We start from the raw sequence: 19,857 nt of genomic DNA, 5'->3' as shown, positions 1-19,857 counted from the left end.
ACCCCGCTATGAGTTTTAGCTCTTTGTTTGTTTTCTCTTTTTGCCAAAATTAACTGTTTGGTGAAGCCCTCGGAACCTCCTTGCTTTGCATGCGTGGATGTGCCAAGCCCGCCCGGGACAGCAGCTGGAGGCCCCCCTGGACGAGTGCGGGCGCGAGGCCGTCACCCCCTGTGCTTACGGGGCGCACGCACGTGCAGAGCGGGCTGCTCCTCGGGGCCCTGGGGCCCCCGGGGCCCCCCCCGGACCACGGCCCCCGCTTTATTTTGTTAATTAAATTCTTTCCAAGTTGGACTCTCCTGGGATTTCTTCCGTGGCGGGCTTCTGGTTCTGACGGTGTTGCCCGTGTGGACGTGGGCCGAGAGAGGCGCCTTCTGCAACCCCTCCTCCCCAGCAGCACGCGGACCGGAAGGACCGCCCGGGCGCTCCGGAGCGAAGGGGAGGGGTCCGTGTCGAGCAGCCTGGTCTCTGCCATCACCTCCTGCCGAGCACCTGTGCGTGTGTACGGTGTGTTTTCTAGGAAGGCTGGAAGATGTCTCTACGGCCGCCCCACAGCACAGAATGGAAGGGTGGTGGTCCCAGCCTGTCCTTGGACCTGGGGGCCTCCCCTGGGTCGGGAGCAGCCAGGACAGGGAGGCCGAGGCAGGAGCGGGCCGTGAGCGCCGCCTCCGGGGGGACCTGTGCCTTCTCCGCGTCAGCCTCACGGCAGCGTTCGGCACAGCGACGAGACGTTCTGGGCACGAGTTGCGGGCTCGGCCTGGCTTCCCTTTCGCTCTTACAGGACGTAAACCTCAGACCACCTCACACTCTGTGTTCCCAACCAGGACACGGAGTGGCGTTCGTGGCACGGAGAACTGTCCTGGTTCCCGTGGGACAGGACAGTGCAGGATCGAGGGGGGAACGCTGGCCTCGCCCTCCCCTTTCCTTCGACGGGGTTCTGGGCAGAGCGGGGCAGAGGCGTCTGGTCGTGTTCGGGTCACGTCTGTGCCTTGGCCGTGGCTGGGGGCGGCTCAGAGAGAGGGCAGGGGCCGGGGACTGCGGTGTCCGTGCCCCTTGGCTGCGCGTCCAGGGCCGGCCCCGCGGTGGAAAGGCCCGTGGTCACGAGGCTCCTCAAGTGGGTGCTGCCCGCAGCGGCGACCCCCAGAGACCCTGGTCACAGCTGTGACTCGAAGTGCAGTGTCCGTCGGAGGTGATGGGGCAGATACTCGACTCGTGTGTCCTGGGTCCCTGACGACGGGGACAGTCCTGACAGGCTTCTGCGGAGCCCCGAGCGAGGACGGCCCTCGGCCCTGGAGCTGGAGCCTCCCCCGCCCCCGCCAGCACCCAGGCTTCCCGCGCCTGCCCCGGAACGCCCTCTCGCCGTCTCCCCTGGAACTGGGGGTCCAGGCGGGTGTTGGCAGGAGGTCCCTGGGACAGTCGGGTGCCCTAAGCGGGAGTGCCCTGGTGACCCAAGCGAGAGCTGCCTTTCCTGAGTGGGAAGTGCCCGTCCCTGCTCCTGCTGCTGACCTCCGGCTGCCGGGACCGAGGGGGCCCGACACACCGACCTCCGCGGTTCGAGGAGGCGTGTGGCTTCCCGTCTCTCCCAGGGACGGCGGGCGGGAGACGCGGGAACCCTCCCTCTCAATGTGGGCTGCCTGGCCGGGAGGCCCGAGCGTGCCCTGCCCCACCGGTGTGCTCCTCGCTCGTGGACCCGCCTCCGGTGGACCTGTGCTTCCCCTGGGCCTGGGGCACTGCCGCCGGGGAGGGCGCGCTGGGACCTGGGACGGCGGAACCCAGCCGACGCGAGCGCTGCTGTGCCGAGCTCCAGACCGCACACCGGTTTCGCTCTGTCACGATGCCGCGTTTTCCAGATCTCCAGGAAAACACTTTGGCAGGGGGGGGGGAACCGAACCCAGAAACTTAGCTACAGAACTCCTGTGGATGGGGACCAAAGCTCCCGCACCTTCTCAGCGGACTTGACTGAACCTGAATTCATCCCCGGTGGATTCTGCTCCCGACTGGCAGCATGGCCGGCGCCGGTCACTGCAGGCCCGGATGGTCGGGATGGTCCCGCCTCACGGTCGTGCCGTGTGGACCGCGGGCACCCGGCCTGCGGAGGGCGCCCAGGAAACACCGAGACAGGAACATACTTGTGGGCTGAAACCCACCGTGTTCGTTCAGTCCTGACTCCTGAGGACGGAGCTGGGGGGGAGGGGAGAAGGCGGGCAGGCATGAGGCACGTTCAAGGTCGTGCGTGGCCCCCTTCCTCCCTGCCCTTCCCGCTTCTGGACTCTAGGAACAGGGACAGCTCGGTGGGTGTCGCCGAGCCTGGTGGACGGGGCGCGGCCGGCTGTGGCCAGCGGGCTGCGCCACCCAGATCCGGGCACCTCCCCCCAGAGTGGATCCCTTCCGCCCGGGACAGGACAGGACCTGCTGCCCGAGCGGCCCGGCCGCATGAGGGCCCCCGGCTCCCAGCAGGGGCCTCCATGCCCAGGTCCCGACCCTTGGCCCGTGTTGTACCTTTCCACCCTGTGGGTTTTGTGAAGCACAGGAGAAATAATAAATGGATTTCCAGACATGGCCATATGGCCGTTCTTATCCTTCCCTGGTGTCCAACCCGGGAAGGCTTTACTTTGGAAAAAATAAACCTTTTCAAAGCTCGGAATCCGAGACCGTTTTGATTCCTCGCCCCTCCCGTTTCATTCTCTGCCAGGCTGTGGTTTCATTTCACGGTTCGGTGCCGGGTGAGCCCGCGGCCTGCACCGGCAGGCAAGCGCAGGCATGTGTCTGGCCCGCAGGTAAGGCACCTGCGGCTCACGCTCCATGCCGGCTCGGACCCGGAAGGAGCCGGGGACAGCGAGCATCTCGTCCCCGCGTTGAGGAGGCTCAGCACACGTGTTCGCCAGTTCTCGGCCCGCGCATAGGCCTTGCATCGTGTCTGCACTGCCACGTGGACGCACTGCCACGAGGACGCACTGCAGCTCCACCTCGAGCACCGCGGCAGGAAAGGCAGGGTCCTGCACCCCGACCGAGCCCGTCTGGGGGGCCTCACCCAGAACCCACGCCCGTCCCTTGTGAAACAGACCGTGGGCTGCTTTCTGCCGAACCCACGGCCTCGTCTGAGAGGCGGTGTAAAAATCCGACCCCATGGGCTGGCCGTTGGGAAGAGGCAGGACAGGGCGGGGGCCGCTGCCCGGGCTCACGGGCTCCCGCGTTCCGGCTACCGTCGCCCTGGCCGCGGCGCTGGCCCGGCAGCTCTCGCACTGGCACCGTTCCCCTCGAGGCCGCAGAGGGAAGCTGAGACTCGCCGGTTCTCTGTCTCCCTGCCTGTCGGTGAGGCGCGCAGCGGCACCCGCAGGCGCGCAGCTGGGGGAGGCGTGGGGGCTCGCCGCTGGGCCGCACCCTGCCCAAGACCTCAGGCTGATGCGTGGTGACCCTGTCTCGTGGCCGCTGTCCCGCTGGAGGGGATCCCGGCGCACTGAATTCTCTGGGGATGGGACGTGCGTGAGACGTCGTCCACCCCTCCCTCCGTGTGCCGGCGGCCCCCGTTTATGAAGAGCACGTGTCCTCCCCGGTGCATTCTCGGTGGGCTCACTGCAGGGGGCCCTGGGCTGCGTCAGGAAGGCCGGGCGGGTCTCCTCCGGGGGTGGGGAGCGCACCGGTTTCCTCAGCCGCATCCTCCCAGGAGCGGTCCTTTCCCCTGTCTGGCGCCTGGGCCCCACCCCTCTAGGAGCCGAGGACATGGGCGGGTTCGGAGTGAGGCCCCCCGAGGTGGGGAGCTCATCTGTGACTTGGGGGCCGATTCTGCAGGGATTCAGGCACTTGACCGAGGAGGGCAAGTGCACGTTAAGTGGAGGCTGTTGTAAACTCCAGCCACTGTCTGAAACACTGCCACGTCGACCTGCATAAACCCAGTTCGCCGGTGAACTCAGCTCACTTCTCCCGCTGCCGGCGGGAGCCTGCCATCATCCAAGGCTCCGTCTCCGTTTCCGACCAGGTGTCTCCCCGGGGCCCCGGCAGCTCTCTGCATCATCTGCCCGGGCCGACACGTCCCTTACCGCGGCCGGAGGTGGGCGGTGTGTCCCCGTGGTTCCCTCCCCCGCCGTGCCATCTCTCTCTAAATAGCCACGTCATCAGGGACCATCCTGGACTGATCTCGCCTGGGTCCACCCCCTCCCCACCTGCACCCCCTAACCTTCCTGAGCCAGCAGACACCGTGCAGAGAGGGCACAGTCGAGTGTGACCCCAGCGACATTGGTGTCCCTGTGGAGACCGGCCGCGCTCCGTGAGGCTGGGAACAGGAAGCGAGACAGCTGAGGGCGGCCCCTCGCCCTGCGCCCCCCACCCCCGCCCCGGGGCCTCACGCGCCCCGTTGCTCCTGTAAAGGACATCCCTGCGGCAGAGCGGAGACTACTCTCAGAGGGTGCTGCTCCCCGAGGGGCAAACGCCAAGGAGGGGCCGGGCGGGTCCAGCGTGGTCAGAGTCGCTCCCAGGGGGCCCAGAAGGATGGAGGGGGGTCGAGGCGGCCGGAAGGAAGGGAGCGACTGCTGAGCGTCCGTGCCGGAGGGACAAGTCACCCGTGGTCTGTCCGTCCACGGAGTACCGTCCACGGAGTACCGCTCGGCCCTGCCTTGCACACACACCACGGGGGAAAGGCGACAGGCCCCCCACACACACACCCTGCGCGGCTGCTTGACAGGAGGCGTCCAGAACGGGCAGGTCCGCAGACACGGGGCCCAGTGCCGCCGCGGGTGCACCCTCTCCTGGGAGCGCCGTGCTGTTGTGCGTGTGTCCTGTCTCAGAACTGCTCACACGGCAGCCGAGTGGGGACGGGCTTGGGCTCGGGCCCGGCCGGAGAGGGTCGGCCCAGAGTGTGCCGGCACCACCCAGCCACGCGGCTGCCTGGGCTTCCTCCCGGCGTGGCCGCCCCCGGGCAGTGGGCCACCTGGTGTGGCTGCCGACTTCCAGGGAGCGAGAGTAGGGCTGCTTCTCAACAGAGAGGCACTGGCCCCGTGACTCCTTGACTGCTCCTGGTCGAAGGGGTTGGGGGGTCAGGGCAGGCTGCAGGGAGGGCGCCGGGCCGCACCTGTGGACGGGGAGCAGCGGCACCTGCAGGAAGGGCGGGGTGGGGTGGCGGCCCCGTCTATGCAGACGGGCCCTGTACGTTTCGTGGAGCACTCTCCTCCCCAATCCCTGCGACACTGAACATCTTCAAAACATTCTTTTCGTTTTCCTTAAAGATTTTTTAAAATTCATTTTTAAAGAGAGGGGAAGGGAGGGCGAAAGGAGGAAAGAAACATGAACGTGTGGTTGCTTCTCAGGTGCCCCCAGCTGGGGACCCGGCCCGCACCCCAGGCCGGTGCAACCCATAGGCCCGCAGGCTGGTGCCCCAGCCAGGGTGAAACACTCATGTGTTTAAAAAGCCAGAACAGAGGCACTCGGCGGCCGCGGGGGGTGCCAGCCAGCCCAGCCCGCCCCCAGGCCTGCTCCCCGCCGGCGGAGGGACCCAGCACTGGGACTGTGGCGTCTGCCGTCACTGTCACTTGCAGCCGCACGGGGGCTGCCTTCTAGGGAACTCGGGTTTGCAGAACCCGGGGCAGAGCTGGCTGCCGCCAGCTCCCAGCCGGGGCTGGAGGCGGCGGCGGTGCCAGAGCTCCCCGGTGCTTAAAATAAAACCTGGCGAGGACGCAGACCCGGCAGAGGAGCGGTTTACCCAGCTGCTGTTTAAAATTCATGTTCGTCCCTCCCATCCTCTCGCTTACCTGCCTTTCGGTTTAAATGGGTCATTGACTAGATACGGCCTTCGCTTCCCCGGGGGCGCCCCCAAGCCTCGGATCCCAGCCGGGCGGGACGCCCGGAAGTCCGCCGTGGGAGGGAGGCGTGTGGGCCGTGGGCGCACGTGAAAGGTTTCAGCAACAGGAAGGAACCTGGCGGGCCCAGGACCCGCAGCTGTAAACGCAAGCGCCTACCTGGGCTCAAAGGAACGTCAGAGAGATCCTCAGGTGTGAGAAACTCGAAGGCACAGCCGTGAGGCAGGGCGTATGGGGCAGAGGCCTGGGGTGTGGGCCCCGGGCGCAGACCCCAGAGACCCCCAAGACCTCGACTCGGAGAAGAAGAGCGGGCCCAGACTGCTGCAGACACAGACCCCTGAGCTGCTGCCCAGCGGCAAGGGACGGGGCCACCCTGGCCACCAGCCCTGAAGAAGGCCCACGGCCGTGTCCGGGGGTGGGGGTGGGGGGCCTGAGGCGGGTGCCACGGCCGGGGGAGGGGGTGGGAGTGGCCATAACGGTGACAGAGCTCCCCTTGGGGTCGGTGAAGTCGTTCTGTTCTGGACGGAGGGGTGGGGCGGTCCCGCGGCGCTGGGAAGGCCGTCACCCACTCCGCACTGCGCCCTGAGAGACGGTTCGGTTGGAGAGCGAACGTGGGGTGTAGCTACCACGACGGAACACAGAGCCAAAAGCCCACCAGACAGGAGGAGGCAGGATGGTCGTCGTCTGCGAAGGACACGACTCCCCAAAACCCGTGGGGGCGTGCCGGGCCCCCCGGGGGTGCTCGGTTGGGCGCCTGGCGGTGGAGGCGCTACTTCCCGGCCGGTGGTGCCTGCGCACCAGCTCCGCCCGGACAGCGCAGAAAAGCCCGGAGGCGCCCCGGCTGGCGTAGCTCAGTGGGTTGAGCGCGGGCTGCGAACCAAACTGTCGCAGGTTCGATTCCCAGTCAGGGTACATGCCTGGGTTGCAGGCCATGGCCCCCAGCAACCACACATTGATGTCTCTCTCTCTCTCTCTCTCTTTATCCCTCCCTCCCTTCCCTCTCTAAAAATAAATAAATGAAGTCTTTAAAAAATAAATAAAATAAAACGTTGAAAAATGTACGTGCCGGACTGGGGACATCTGAGCATTGACGACGTGCTGAAGGTACCCACCTCGTGGCTGGGCGGTCGCTCCTGCCCTCACACCTCGGCCCACAGCCAGCGTGGCAGGAATTTGGGGCAGTTTGGGCGAAGAGCCTCTCTGCTTCCAGAAACTGGGGTGCCCGTGTGGGGCCGTCCCTGGGGCAGCGGCAGTCGCCTGCTGCAGGGACATCAGCTACGTCCTGGGACCGCCAGGCCGGAGCTGGGCCCAGAGCGGGGCCCCCTGAAATTCCCGGGGTGCAGCCAGCAAAGCCTGGTCAGGAGTGATGGCCCCACCTGCTGGCCAACCAGGACCCACCGGGCCTGCGACCCTGTCATGACCTCACGTCTGCGCTCGGGCATCGCGACGGGGACAAGGCTTCGCCTCCGTGGCAGATCAGCAAATGGGTCGACCCTCGCCACGGACGGGGGGTTGTATGTGGCCGTGGGAGACAGTGTGCGCATGCTCACGTGTGCACGTGTGTGCCTGCGGGGTGCACACGTGTGCCGGCGTCTGAGTGTGACTGGTGTGCGTCACCGTGTGCGGCTGCGTGAGCCGTGGATCCCTGCTCCAGGTGAGGCCGGGCCGAGCAGTGGCTGATGTGCTGTCGGCCACACGGCCCCGACTCGCCGGCCAATGTCCTTGAGGCGGCGAAGGACACGCGGCTGCAGCCGGGAGGAGGGGCCGAGCGGGGGCCCGAAGGAGGGGTGGTGGCAGCCATGAAGTCCCAGGATAGAACCCAGGGCGGCCCCCCACCATCAGTGCCCAGCGGAGCACCCCCCAGCCCCAGAGGGCCACCCACAGCCCTGGGGGGACACAGTCCTGGGGGGCTCTGCGGACACAAATATAAACCTGGCCGCGCACGGAGTCACGCGTTGTCATGGAGCCGGCAGCCGCGATGCGGATCAAAGCGACCAGAATAGACGCCAGGCCCAGGCCCCACGCCCCTCAGAATCTTCTTTCCCCTTAAACTCCCGGCTCTCCCGTCCCTCTGAGGAAGCTTCTAGAGGCTGTAGTGAGACCCCCCCATGACTGAACGCCAGCACGTCCTTCTGGGGAAGAGCCCCTCCCCACCCCCACCCCCCAGTCACCGGTCAGCATGGTTCCCTGGGAGCTTTTGCGTGGGGGCGGAGAGAAGGATCGGGCGCCCCGGAGGAGGGAGGCGGTAGCCGGCGGGGGGGCCGGGCTGGCCCAGGAGTGGGCCCCACCCTGCACGTGAGCCCGCAGCTTCGGCTGGTAAGCACGGCCCTGGTGGACGACGCTGTGCGGAGAATCATTACTGCTGCCCCCTCGGACCCGACAACACCCCCGTCTCACGGGCCCGAGGCCCCGGGAGGAGGCGGCACTTGCCCCAGGCCCGTGGCCTCCCCTCCTTCCTCGGGGCCAGGGAGAGAAGCCCAAAGTGCCCCAGCGCCCAAGGCCTGGGAGGCAGCCACGCCATCGGTCATGAAACGCCCCCTAAAGCCCCATAAAACCGAGCTGGGACTGCGTCGGAAGCCCGCCGACCCCTCCCAGCCTTTGGCTCAAAAGGGGAAATGGGGCCTGGGGGCGTGAACCCACAGATCTCGGGAGCTGAGGGCTCCCGGGGGGACCTTCCGACGACACTGAGAACAGGGGTTTGCAGGCCAGGAAGGGGTTTCCAGGGAGGCTGTGTCCCCCTGACGTCTGGTGGGGGGCAGGGAGAGCTGTGTCCCCCTCTGACGTCTGGTGGGGGGCAGGGAGAGCCCACTGTGACCTTTGACACTGCCACCAACCCCGACAGACAGACACTCCAAATCCGCCGTCTCCTGGGCTGCACAGGCGAATAAAAGCTCAAGAAGGAGCACCCGGCAGGGACCTGGGGGTAAGGGCGGAGCTTCCCCCCCACCCCACACCCTCCCCATCCGAGTTTACTGGGTCCCTCAGAACGGCTCACACGCAGGCCGGGGCACTGCCGGTCCATGCTCACGGAGCAGCGTGATGTTCTGGGGCTTTCTCTCTCTACGGTCTGTCTTTTTAATAACCCCTCCTCCGCCCTTCCTTCCTCACCGCCAGCCTTTTCTCCTCCCAACTGGTCCACCACCAACCGCCCCCCCCTCCCCGGGGCCAAAGGGCCTTGTGGGCTCGTGGCCGATCTGCCCATCAGGAGGCGGAGTCCCTGCCCCCTGCCCCGTGAGCCTGGGCCGGCCTCTGTGGCGGCCACCGTGAACAGGACACAGGAGGGGCAGAGTGACGATGACCCTCGGAGAAGAAGACCTCCCCGGGACTGTCCGCCTGCATGTCCCACTGTCTCTGGGGGAGAAATCGCCCCGTGAGCCCCGAGCCGTCCTGTGTGAGTGTCCTGCAGCTGCTGTGACCAAGTGCCACCGGCTGGGCCGCACAACAGCACAGCTGAGCTACCCCCCCCTCCAGACTCGCACACTGAAGTCCTGGCCGCCAGGACCTCGGAGAGCAACTGCGCTGGGAGACGGCCTTTCCAGGGGTGGTTCGGGGCGTGGCGGGTCACCAGGGCGGCCTGAGTGCAATATGGCCACGTCCTCCTGAGAAGGGAGGAGGACACGGCCATGCAGAGGGACGACCACGGGGGGACACGGGGAGAAGACGGCTGTCCACCCGCCTGCCCAGGAGAGAGGCCTTTGCAGGAGCCAGCCTGGCCCACAGCGGGGTCCCAGGCTCCAGCCTGCGGGGCTGGCCTCCCGCTTGGGTTCGTGACTGACAGCCCTCCTGCCCCCGCCCCCACCCCCAGGGCCGGTGGGGAGAGAGACTTTGCCACCAGCGTGCACCACAGCCATGGCCACCTCCATCCACGCCTTCCGCAGCATCCCAGGGACCACAGACCGCAGCGGCCCAGATCAAGGTCACCCAGCCGGTCCAAGCAAAGTCATCCGGGCTTGCTCTTGGAAAGCCTGAAGCCTATTAAATCCTTACCCGGCGTTAAGGGACACGCAGTGAGTTCCTCTAATCCCCCAAAAGGATTAGGAAAATTCAGCCAAGATAAGCTCCTTCCAGGGGAGGAGCCACCTTCCGCCCACACCAGGCTTCTCCTGAACCGGGGCCCACCCGCGGCGGGCAGAGCGGCCCTGCTGGGGTCTGGGGACCAGCTGCACCCCACCCGCTCCCCGTGGGGTGACTTCCCGAGAGCCCAGGAAGCCCGCTGGGCTGCGGGGCGGGGCAGGTGCTCTGGAACAAGCAGACCCCGTGAACGGAAGCACCCAGTTTGGAGCCTGGGGTCAGGCCGGCCCCGGCATTGGCAGGGCCCAGGCAAGGGCCAAGCAGCCAAGGGTGAGAACGCCAGAGAACCCACAGAGAGCAGAGGAGGGGGGCGGTCATCCTCTGGGTCCCCATCTCCCTGCCTCCTCCCTCCCTCCCTCCACCTCCACCTCGTCTCTGAAAGACCCCAGGCATCCCTCCCAGCCCTGGACCCCTGACCGGGCGAGCTGCTGGGAGAGGGGTCTGGACCGACGTTCTCCTTCCGAGGACAGGCAGTCCCCACGTGGGTCACCGGGCTCCGCCACGCACTTCTGGATGGGTGAACTGTGACCTCCCAAAGCTAGTTCCAGCTCGGAAACAAAGGCGCCCCCTGGTAAATGAACCCCCAAAACACCGAAGGCCAAGGCCAGCGCTGCCTTGCCCGCCGCCCCGCTGACCTGCCCGGGAGGGGCTGGGGCTGGGCGCCAGGAGTGGGGAGCAGCAGGAGAAGGGGGCAGGCAGGCAGGTCCTGGGGCCCCCAGGGCTGGGCAGGCCCCTGGGCTTCACAGATGCAGGCCCAGAGGCCCAGAGAGGGCATGGCCCTGCCCGGGGACACACAGCCGTGGGTGCCAGGCAGCCCTCTCGGCAGCCCTGGGGGCGGGGGCTGGGGGGGGCGCCAGCGACTGCTCCACTGTTTCCCAGCACTCGGGGACAGATGGCTCCGGTTCCCACCCACGGAAGCCAAACATTTTCCCTGGTTACCCTGCTAATTTGCTCACAAGCCTCCTCTTGTAAATAGAGAGTACAAAGGCTCCTTCACGCCGTGCGTCCGCCCGCCGCATTCCGACCCCGCCCGAGAGCCGCCGCCGAGGGAGCCCGGGACAGCCCAGGTGAGGCCCGGGGGCGGCCGTCAGTCACGGGGAGGGCGCGGGCTCGGGGTCCCTGCAGGCCAGCCGTGGCTCTGCCACGCCCTGTGAGCCTGGCTGGGAAGCCGGGGGGCGCTGGCCGGCCTCCATCTCCTCACCTGGGACACAGGCGTGTCCTCCACGGAGCAGCAGGTGGGGCGTTCCGGGAACCAGGGAGTCTGGGGACCCAACCGCCCTCCCACCTTCGTCTGGGGTGGGTGCACTGGGGCCAGACCCCAGGACGGCGTCGCTCTGTCCTCCGCCCTGGCGGCAGCCCTGTCGCCCAGGCCCCTGTCCCTCACCCAGCCCTCCTCGGGACCCACCTGTAAAGTGGGGTGTCACTGAGCCGCCCACAGGTGACGTCTGGTACCCAGTGAGAGCTCAGGGCCATCCCTACCCCATCAAAGTCGGGGGACCTCCGTGGGGGCCGGGCTGTGACTTTACACGTGCACAGGAGCCGGGGGGTGCTGGAGGGGAGTGTGTGTGTTGCCGGGCAGGTGGGGAACTAACTATAATAGTGGGTAAAAGCCCTGGGAAGAGGTACCTCGGCGTGGAGGGGGGCGGGGTGAGGCCAGTGGGTGTAGGGTGTTGCTGGCGTGCTGGGAGGGCTGGGTGAGTGGGCCCGGGAGCACTGGCGGGCGTGTGGGGTCCGGGACTGGTGGGAACACAGGAGGGTCTGGGGCGGTGGGAGCAAGGAGGCCAGGGCTCGGGGACAGCGGCATGGCCTGCCCAGAAGCTGCCACCCCCCGGCCGCATCCACCCAGCCGTAATGAAGAGCTGCTCTTCCTGCTAAAAGCTCCTGGCGACCGGCCAGGCAGCTCCCGCCACTGCCACTGCCACTGCCAGCCTCCAGCAGCAGCCCTGGGGGCCTTCCTCCCACTTCGCTGGTGGCCCGGGTGTCCCGAATGTCCCCAGGGGTGGAGGCCCAGGAGGCCACATGTGGCTTGGGGACCTGCTCCCCAGAAGCCTGGCCTGGGGTGTGACTCCCTCTGATGCCCAGGCCCCAGGGCCTGGAGGTGGGGTCCAAAAGACCGCACAGCCGCATGGCAGACGGTGAGGGGCTGGGGGGTGCGGAGGGACCAGTGTCTCCGGGCGCCGCTGTGTAATGTGGAAGCCCTCCGCCTCTCTGAGCCTCGGCTCGCCCCGGGTCTCCATCCCCTCCCACAGCCACCGAGCGGCTGGAGCTGACCGTGCACTCGGCCCAGAGCCTGGCCTCCAGCTGGCGGTCTAGCGCCGACCCCCACCCCGGCCCGCTCAGCCCCACACGGCGCCCCGCCCCTCTTCGGAGAGCATCTCGGGCCGTGTCTGCTATTCACTCGGGCACAGGTGGTTGGACCGCGTCCTCTCGGTCTGGGGAGCCTGCCAGCGGCGCGGTGCTCGACCGCAGGCCCAGTGGGCGTGGCCCAGGCCGAGCGGGGGCGGCGGGGGGATGGGGCTGCCCCTGCTTCGCGGGAGTGGGGGAGGGACTGCTTATCTCTGGGCCTGGGGCTCCGGCAGTCCAGGGGACATTCTGTTCAGGCCGGGAACACAGGCTTTGCATGAGGGCGGGGGAGACACAGCGGCGGGAGACTCACTGGTCCCTCCGCGGTCTCCCGAGGCCTGCCCCGCCCGGCGTGCGCAGCTGGCCGGCCCCCAACACCGCCCCTCCGGCCCCGCCCCCCCACAGCGCCGGCCCCGCCCCGCCCGTGTCCTCAGTGGGCCCGTCGCTCAGTCTGTGTCTGGTTCTTGGCTGCGTGTCCAGCTTGATGGGAAGATTCTAATGGGCTTTAAGTTAATAACTCGGGAATAATTAGGTTTGCGCTCCGCGGGAAGCAGATGGCACAGCCTCCATGGCCGGCATCAGCCGCGCTGGCGCAGCGGTGGGGTGGGGGTAAGGGGCACCCCAGGGCTCTCTTTATACTTCCTTCTCCCCAGCATTTTACGGTGAAAACTGTCCGTGTAAGAGCCGAGAGGGCTGTGCGGTGAACGCCCGTGTGCCTACCACCTGCGTCTTGTTGCCCATGTGCCGGCGTCCGGCTGCCACCAGTCCCCACTGCCCACTCCGGCCTCTCACTTCTGCGATGCAGTTCAGGGTCAGGGGGCAGACGGCAGGACACGTCGCCCCGAGCATGCCTGTCATTAGCTAGCAGTCGAACTGCGCTTTCGGTTTGGTTTGGTTTGGTTTTTGAGGCAAAACCAAAGGGTCACGGGTTCGATTCCCAGTCAGGGCACATGCCTGGGTTTCGGACCAGGTGCCCACTAGGGGGCGCTTGAGAGGCAACCACACATTACTCTTTCTCTACTTTTCTCCCTCCCTTCCCCTCTCTCTAAATTAAATAAAATCTTTAAAAAAGCGGGGGGCAGGGGGGGCTTGTCCCACAGCCCAGAACAGAGAGAGAGGGAGAGGATGTCTCCGAGAGGCCTGACATAGGTGCAGCTTCGGCCTAATGTTCATCTGGTGCACAGGAAGCCCACCGAGCTTTTAAAGGAATCGCATCAGCTTGGAGCAGAGCGGCGCTGAATCCTGGGGTGGGGCTGAGGTACAGGAAGCTGCCCTTTAGCCCGCCCTCCCTCGCTGCCCATTCTCCTGAGTGTGTGGGAGGCGGCCGGGGAGAGCTGGGCCCGGCCGGAGCGCTGGCCTTTGGGTCGTAGCCCTGCAGGCGCTGAGGCCCCACAGGACGGCCTGCCTTGGGGGGCAGGTTGAAGGGCACAGCGGGACCGAGGAGGGGGCCCTGGTGGGAATGGAGCCTGTGGAGCCCGTTAGAACAGTGCCCAGGCCCAGCTGGTGTGGCTCAGTGGATTGAGCGCCGGCCTACGAGCTGAAAGGTCGCCAGTCCGGTCCCCAGTAAGGGCACAGGCCTGGGTTGCGGGCTGGGTCCCCAGCAGGGGGCGCAGGAGAGGACAACTAATCGATGTGTCTCTAGCACGTCGATGTTTCTATCCCTCTCTCCCCTCCTCCACCCCCAAAACTAAATAAATAAAACCTTTAAAAAAAGAACAGCGCCCAGCACTTGCTGAGTAAGGACAAAGCAGGTGCCTTGGTCCCCGGCGGCGGTGGCCGCCCCCTGCTCGCCGTGGCCTCGATGTAGACCCCGCCGCAGCCTCTCCCAGCCCGGCTGCCCTCGTGAGCCCAGCGTGTCACCTGCTCCCTCAATGGGGAGGCTGCTACCGGGGTGGGAGGGCCCACGCTGGTCAGCAGGGCCCTCGCTGCTGTCAGTGGGGCCCGGGTGTCCCCGCCCTGCCGGCCCCGAGCCTCGCCCGCCCTGGCGCCCCCCAGGGACCGGTTCCTGGCTCTGCCGCTCACCACCAGCGAGGCATCTATGAACCGCCGCACCCGGGGTGCAGAGCTGCAGGTCACAGCTCTGACCTTTCTGGGTCTCGGTTTGCTCCCACGCCAGACGAGTGGTGGCGACAGGGACAGCCCCACGTCACAGGGCAGCTGGGAGAGCCCCACACGTGTGAGGTGTTTCCTAAGCGCCGGGCCCCACGGGGAATGTGTTATGTCTCTCGCTCCTCCCAAGAGGCCTTTTTAGTCCCCGTCCCAGGAGAGAGCCCGAGGGAGGGGCCGGTGGTCAGGGCCTCACAGCAGGCAGGCTGCGCTCTCGCCGCCTGCTGAGCTGCCCGGGGGCTGAGGCTCCCCCTGGGGGGGGCAGAGACATGACGACCACCTCCGAGACCGAAATGAGGCTGTGTGCGTGAGACCGTGCCACCGGGCCAGGCCAGGGGTTGACGTTTGCCCCCAGGTCACAGGCACCGGACAGCATGGCCCGCCACTGAAGTGCATCAGGCAGGGTAGCAGTTATCCGGGGTCACAGCAATGCTGGGTGACACACCCCCGCCAAACGCCTGTGGCATCTGACAGTGTCTGTGGCGCCTGCACCTTGGGTGGTGGGCCAGGAGGCTCTGCTGATCTTAATCTCGGCAGGGGTCGGCCGGCAGTGGGCTGACCCCGGTGGCCTCGGCCGTGTGGCTGGGCCGCACGTGTCTCCCGTCCTATAGCCTGGGCGCATTCTCGCAGCGACGGCGAAGGTGTCAAGGCGAAGATTTTCAGACCTCTGGTGTATCCCAACTGTGGAATTCCCACGGGCCAGCCCATGTCACCTGCCCGAGTGCAGAGCGGCAAGGTGGGGAGATTAGTCCACCCCGGAAGGGGGAAGTGCTCCCATCTGCTCTGTTCTGGCTTGGCTCCCCGGCGTGACCCAGGGTGCCTCGGCCGCGTGGGCCCTGGCCACCCACCGCCTCCCCCACACCCAGGACCCTTCCGCCTACCGGCCACCGAGGAAGGCTCCTGACGCAGCCAGCTGTGGGGTGGCCTGCCCCTCAGCTCTGGGCCCTCCTCTAAGGCACCATGGGCTTCCTGGGAGTCCCCACATCCCAGCCACACGAGCCCGGGCCAAGGCCCCCTGGACCCTGGGCACCATCGGTCACACTGCAGACTGGGAAACCAGCCCGGGCCCTACTCCAAACCCTGGGGCTCTCCCCGTCTGGGCAGGCGTCCCTCCACTCGGAGGTCCTCCCGCCAGTGTGCCTATGACCTGGTGCCGTCAGGAGCCCGCGGAGTGGGGGTGGGGTGGGGGCGGTAGGGAGCGGGAGAACACGAAGGCCAGGTAGACCAGATGCCTCTCTCCACAAACATTTCTAGTGTTTCTCAATAAAGGCGTGTAAGGCAAAAGGCATCACCAGTGGACGCGGACTTGCTATGGAAAAGGCAGCAAAAGCGAGGAAGATGGTGCCTCCCCAGGCGCCACATTCAATGACAACCACGGCGGACTATTTCGCTACATTTCCTCCCTGCCATCGTGCACAGCGGATGCAGAACTGCGCTTCCACTTTACGTTAAAAACTTCCAAGCGCCCGAAAGGCTCCAGTGCAACCGAGCGTCCCTTCTCTGCCCCCAGCCACGCCCTCCGAGACCACGCCCTCCTCTCTCGGAGGCCTCCCTGCGACCTGCTCAGGGCTCACCCTTCCAGAAACAGCTGTGCGCAGCGAGCGAGCTCCCCCACACCCACTTCTACCCCAAGTGGTTGCGTGCTGTGCGCGCTGATGGAGTCAGGTCTCTGGAGAAACGGAGCTCACGGGCGCGCGCGTGCGCGTGTGTGTGCACACTCACCGGGGCACAGCCAAGTTGACACATACAATCAGCCATCACACACGTTCTGCTGCACCTTTCACTTGCTAAAAGCTACACGATACGTCTGCACGTCGCTCCGTATTCACACGAGTGGGGCTGACGCCCCTTCTTACGGATGGCGCAGGACGCCGCCGTGTTGACGGACATTTCCCTCCGCTCCGAGCTTCAGCTGTTACAGAAAAGCAGCGATAACCCCTGGCTACAAAGCTTTGGGCAAATATGCAAGTATCCTATTGTGTACCTTCTCCAAAATAGAATTAATGGAGCAAATGATTTGCGCATTTAAAATTTGGATTGATGTGCCAAATTTGCCTCCACAGAAGCTGCCTAAATTTACATTCCCACCCCCTGCGCGGAGGGCCTCCCCCTCCCTGCCGGGGCTGACGTCAGATTCGCTGGGTCTGCTGACAGTGGCCTCTCTGCGGTGGAGTTTATTTTCAATCCTCCACCCGAGAACTTTTTTTTTTTTTTTTTTTTTTTAGGCAGAGAAAGAGAAACATCAATTGATTGATTGCCTTCTCGTATATGTCCGAACTGGGGATCGAACCTACAACTGGGATATGTGGCCTGACTGGGAATCAGAGCTGCAACCTTGCAGGCTATGGGATGATGCTCCAACCAACCGAGCCACACCAGCCCAGGCTCAGTGCAGTTTTAATTTTCGCTTTTTAAATTAGGAGTAGACTTGGGCAGTTTCTCATGTGTTGAAGCCATTGTGTTCCCCTTTTTTCCGTTTCTTTTTTTTTAGGTAAACTATCATTTTATATACTTTACTCCTCTTTTCTATTCGTTGTCTTCTTCTTGTTGATTCGTAGGTGCTCTTTACATATTAAGGAACTAGGCCCACCAGCTGATGCATGTGTTGCAAATATTTTCCCCACTCTGGTATCATCTCTTCCATTTTGTTTATGATGGGGTTTTTCCCTGCATACACTTTATATTTTTTTTAGATTTTATTTATTTTCAGAGAGAGGAGAAGGGAAGGACAGAGGGAAAGAAACATAGATTGGTTGCCTCTCACACACCCTCAACTGGGGACCTGGCTGGCAAACCAGGCGTGTGCCCTGACTGGGAATTGAACAGGTGATCTTTTGGTTTGCAGGCTGGAACTCAATCCAGTGAGCCACACCAGCCAGGGCTACATTTTATATTTTTAATGAGTAGTCAAATGCAGTGAGTTTTTTTTTTCTTTTCACTAATGGCTTTTGAGTTTTGTGTCTTGCTTAGGAATAACTTTCTACAAAATTATTAAAAACTAAAATTTGGCCCCTGGCTGGTGTAGCTCAGTGGATTGAGCGCGGGCTGTGAACCAAAGTGTCGCAGGTTCGATTCCCAGTCAGGGCACATGCCTGGGTTGCAGGCCACGGCCCCCAGCAACCACACATGGATGTTTCTCTCTCTCTTTCTCCCTCCCTTCCCTCTCTAAAAATAAATAAATAAAGTCTTAAAAAAAAAAACTAAAATTTGCATTTTTTTGGTTGTTATTTTTGTTATTGTTTTGGTTTTGGTATAAGGAATGAGGTAGAGATCTAATTTCTTTTTAAGATTTATTTATTTATTTATTTATTTATTTATTTTTAGAAACAGGGGAAGGGAGGAAGACAGGGAAATATCAGTGTGTGGTTGCCTCTCACGCACCCCCTACTGTGGGCCTGGCCCAAGACACAGGCAGGTGCCCTGACTGGGAATCGAACTGGTGACCCTTTGGTTGGCAGGCCGGCGCTCAGTCCACTGGGCCACACCAGCCAGGGCAAGATCTAATTTTATTTTATTTTCAGATTGTCACCTAATGGTGCAAACACCATTTATAGGGTAATCCATCTTTCTCCCCCTAATTGGAAAAGCTATCATCAACACTGTCATTTTTGAAAAGCGCCGTGTCAGAGCACGCACTGGGGCCGGCTTCTGGAAGTGGGCCCTGTGTCCTCGGAGGGCTCCTGTCCCCCGAGTCGCGCTCCGGCTGCGGGTCGGGAGCTTTGTCTCTAGGCTGTGTCCAGCAAGTTAGCCCCTCGGGACTCCTCGGCCATTCTCCAAAATCCCTCTTCCCTTGTGGACTTGAGAATCGGTTTATCCGCTTCCAGAGGGGGGCATCCTGCTGGTGTTTCTGCGGGGCCGCTGTTAGGCAGGCTGACTCAGTAAAAACGACACCTGGGTCACAGTCTTAGTCCGAAACAACACCCCGTCCACCCACTGGTCTGCCTCCGGGCCCCTCACAAAGGCGTTTGACAAATGTCCCTTTAAAATGTTTTCACAGAGGCGTCAAGCGTTTCTAATTAAGACTGTTCCAGGGAATCTTATCTCTTTGGTTGCCACTGTGAATTAATCTTTCCTTTCGCTGCGTTTTTCTCACGGTCGGTCGGGCTGGAGGAGGAAGGCTGCGGAAATCCCTGGAGGGATTTTCACTGGGGTCGCTGGGTCCGCCTGCTAAATGGTCCTCTCACCTCCCGGCAGCAACGACTTAGCCCTGTCTCCCCGTGTAGAGGGGTCCCGTCTCTTCCTCTGGTCTGGGGACGCCAGCAGCCGCCGGCCCTCCAGGGCGCGGGGAGGAGGGAGCTAATGTCAGAGGGAGAGCGGGCGCCCGGTCTCCGCGACGCCCGTGTTCCCGAGGTTTCGTCAAAATTAAGAAGCGACCTCGTGTTCTCCCCAGTGCCTTCTGCAGCGGCTGCAGAGACGGCGGCCGTACGATGTTTCTTTAGGGTGCCGTGGGGTGTCCTGAGTTTCCTGTGCCGCTGGCCTCTGCCGATACTTCATCCGGGACTTCACACTGCTCTTCACAGGGGAGGCTGGTCGGTTGTCTTCCAGAGAAATCTCTGCCGGGTGTCGGAAGGGGAGTCACCCAGCCGGCGCTCCCTCTCCTCCCAGGGTTTGGCGGGACCCTGTTTCCCGTGAAACTGCCTGGATCAGGGGCCTGGAGCAGAGCGGGGCTGGCTCTTTCACCAGTGTCTCTGTTTCCTCGCCAGCAATCGCCCGGTGAGGTCTCCTCCCTCAGATGATTTTCTGATTTCCCAGGAAATCACCTTACGGTTTTCCCAGTGTGTTGGCACAGACTGCAGACTGTCTCGGTGCGTCTTTTCGTGTCCTGTTTGCGCAGCCCGGCACCCTCGTGCCGCCCTCGCCCACGTTATTATAAACGTGACCTCCGTGGGACTCGGGGGTTCTCTGCGTGGCCGCATTATTCCACTGGTTTCTCGGGGTTTCCAAAGGTAACAATGTCTTCGTCTCCCAACCACATGACTATTACTCAGCCACTCTCCTCAGGCAGCTGGGCTATTGGCAATGTTTGGCTCTCGTGAGAACCCTTTCTGTATCTAGAATTATTTCCTTGGGCTAGATTTTCCGGATCGAAGGGTGAGCGTGGGTTTTAGGCCAATTTGCTTTCCGGAAGGTCGTTCCCGTGTGCACTCCTACCAGCGGGCTAGGTCTGAAAACCTAGGTCCCGGCGCACCCCCTCCTCTGAACAAAACCCCCCAGGGCTGTCCCCCTGCCAACAAGACCCCCTGGGCCGGCCCACCCCCCCGCCACTTGGTCTCTCACAACAGGTGCAGCCCCCTTGCGGGGCAGAAGCGCCTGGGGGCTCCGGGGTGATGCGGGAGGGGGGTCTCCGCGGGAGGAGGGGCTGGCCTGTGGGAAGGGAGGAGAGGACATGGGGGGGGGGGAGCCTGCACGGGACAGCGGACGCCTGTGTGGATCCCACCCCGGGGGCTCGGGGAGGGGCGCGGAGGGGACTCGCAGGGGACTCACCTGCTTCCCACCGACAGGCCTCGGCCCAAGGGCTGGGCGCGGGGGTGGGGACCAGGGAGGGAGCGCG

At 64.0% G+C, this 19,857-nt stretch overlaps 1 long non-coding RNA gene across 1 annotated transcript; it reads right to left on the bottom strand.

Annotated features, from left to right (window-relative positions):
- On the bottom strand, nt 1–19,594 carry LOC118497852. Its single transcript, XR_004900361.1, has 3 exons — nt 19,584–19,594; nt 15,738–15,741; nt 1–136 (listed from the first exon to the last, which is right to left on the bottom strand). It is a non-coding gene; the product is annotated as an uncharacterized LOC118497852 (long non-coding RNA).
- Between the last annotated feature and the right edge of the window lie 263 nt (nt 19,595–19,857).

Source organism: Phyllostomus discolor, chromosome 13 (assembly GCF_004126475.2).
Source record: "Phyllostomus discolor isolate MPI-MPIP mPhyDis1 chromosome 13, mPhyDis1.pri.v3, whole genome shotgun sequence".
NCBI lineage: Eukaryota > Metazoa > Chordata > Mammalia > Chiroptera > Phyllostomidae > Phyllostomus > Phyllostomus discolor.
The sequence above is the reverse complement of the archived record's forward strand: the minus strand, read 5'-3'. Positions and strand labels throughout refer to the sequence as shown.